This window comes from Apis dorsata, unplaced genomic scaffold (assembly GCF_000469605.1).
Source record: "Apis dorsata unplaced genomic scaffold, Apis dorsata 1.3 scaffold_245, whole genome shotgun sequence".
NCBI classification, from domain to species: Eukaryota; Metazoa; Arthropoda; class Insecta; order Hymenoptera; family Apidae; genus Apis; species Apis dorsata.
The window spans coordinates 25,485-28,331 of record NW_006263524.1 but is presented as its reverse complement, the minus strand read 5'-3'; positions in this window follow the sequence as shown (position 1 = coordinate 28,331).

Genomic DNA, 2,847 nt, shown 5'->3' with positions numbered 1-2,847 from the left:
GCCACGGGTACAGTAATTAATGAGCAGTTTGGCGGTCGGCCGGACAGCTGTCCCGTTTTTTTTCCCTCCCCCCCCGCTCCAACGATGGACGGAGTCGCGGCACCGAGGAGAAACGCGGAAACCTCGATGCGGACCCAGAAGACGCGCCTCCGTACGGAAGGAGCAAGATGGATTGCCTGACACCACCGGACAAGATCAATTGAATTTCTATTTGGACGTAACCGAGATCCGTTTGCCTCTTCCCCCACCTCCCCCACCCCGACTCACCCCCCAAAGCGACAGCCAAACTTTAATTCTTTTTCCATCCACGAACTCGTTCACGTCACTATAATTGTAGTATAACCTCGATTCTTTTTTTTTTTTTTTTTTTTTTTTTTTCGTGATTCATTCGTGTGATAATGAGCTTTTGTTTGCTTTTGTTGACAGGATTAATCGAATTAAGTTAAATCGACCGATTTAACTTATATATTTTTCATTCGTTTTGATTCTTATCCTTTCGATTCTTTTTTTTTTTTTTTTTTTGATTACACTAGCTAAATAGAGAGTTTGATTGAAGTTGACGAAAAGATACCAAGATCTCCATAACTATTTATTTTCGAATTATTCTTTTGAATATATACAGTTTATACATTTACATGGACACAAGTGCACGCAACACTTGTTACTTGTATCATCAATCATTGATCATTGCCTCCATAGATCTCCTCGAATGAAATCTAACCACTTCAAACCAATCTAACTCCTACCTTCGACCCCTCGAGTTTCTCGTGGACAATTTCTGCGAAATAATAATAAAATTATATCGGCGGTCGAGATGATAGTCGAGTGATAATAAATGGATTTGAAAATAGCCTGGCTAATTACTTCCTCGGAAACCGCACGAACTCGCGATGCGGCCGTTGATATCGCCGAGTTTTTTCCTTTTTCCTTTTTTTTTCTTTTCTTTTTTCTTTTTCCTGGAGCCCGGTTCGGCTACCGGTTTTACAGCGTCGCCGTTGAATTTAATTGTCTATTAATTAATGCCCGCCCTATTATTAATTCCCGTCAGGATAAAAAAGTGGAAAATTACGATCGGTCGCCACTCGAAATCCTCACTATTGAAACGATTCCAAAAGATTGCTCGTTGAAATACTTGCTCGAAGTATCGAATTAATTTTCAAATCGATGTTTGAAATGTATGATAGTTGGCTTCATTGGTTAAATATCAATAATTATATCGAATTAGAAACCGATAAAAAAGCGATATTCGTAATTATATACTTATTCGTGCGTATTTTAGCATTGGAGAAATCTAGGGTTCCCTAGATCTCTAAAAAATTTCTCTGGCTATTAGACAATTTCAGATACCGTTCGATGTTGTGAAATAATGAATTTCGTGAAAGATCCAAGTGAAAAGGTCGCTGAAGAAGAAACGAAAGATATATATTCGTAGGTTTCGTTGGAAAGGTTAATGTCTCGTTGATATTTAGCAACGAATCATCTGGAACAAGTTGTAAATAAGGGCCTTGATAAGTAGCATGGTTACCCAGTTTTACGTCACCAGCCGATTTTCCTCGGCTGCCCGTTTCTTTCCACCGACTCGATATCGCGTTTTCGCGGTCAATAACCGATTGCCCGTATCGTTCCAACCGTGATACGTCTCCGCCAACCAACGTTTTTCAATTCTTCGAAACAAGACGTTTGTGAAACGTTGTTGGGAGCGATAAACGCGGGAATAAAATAGCTTCCATGATATTGTATTGTAATTAATAAAATCGTAACAGAGAGAGGAATGGGATATTTCCCCATAAATGCAGGAAGTATCTATAAACGCAAATTCGATTAAAATGAACTTATCATTAGTTCTCATCGTTTCGCCATTTATGCAAATATACGCGAAAAATATATTTTGATTATTCCGTTTGTTTCACTTATCTCACGCCGATCAACGTAACTAATAACGCATATATATATTTTTAAGAAAATTTAATGAATTTATAAGATTCAAGGTAGAAAGTTACCCGTTACTTTTTACGAGGCTGTCTCTATGAAATAAAGTAAATATGACGCCACCATAACATTACGCTGTAACGTAACTCGCCGCGTACGCCACCATAATAAATTTCATTACACTGATGTCTTTCAAATGACCGTAGCGCGCATAGGGAACATAGGTAGGAACAAGCGTATAAGCTTGCAACGCGAGCATGACACGAATAAAATTAAAAAAAAAAGAAAAAGAAAAAAAATATTATCTTCTCTCAGTTTCATCAATTCTCCCCGTGACCTCCTACCGATCTTGGAATAGAAAATTATCCTCACGTTCTTACCTATGTTCTTCGATGTGTTCTTTATCCCTTTTTATTTATTCGATCATCCGTACGTACGTACATACTTCAATACATATTATATATTAGTCCGACGATTATACGTCTCACTTTTTTCCCCCTCTCCTATTCACGCTTCTAACAAAAATATATATATAAAACGTGCACGGTCTAAATATAGTCTCTTAGTAATTTCATTTGATTCGTGGTAATAACCACGCGTGGCGCTAACGTCGCCACAGTCACAGGTATAACTAGTTTACTTATTGAAACGTGACCGAATCGAGGTTATAAAATTCTCCTCCGATATAATAATATTCGAACGATAGAGGAGGAAAAATTTTCTAATTTATTTCTCGACGAGGTTGGATAAGTTTGAAAAGAATCACGGTAAAATTGGCGGCGGTTCAATGTATCATTAGGTAGTCATTGCAGATCACAGTGGGTCCCGTTGGTACACGCACGATCCGACGGACACGTAGGTAAGCCATCCTGGCTTCATTCACGTCAGATGCGAGGCGACCACGTCATTTATCTGCCA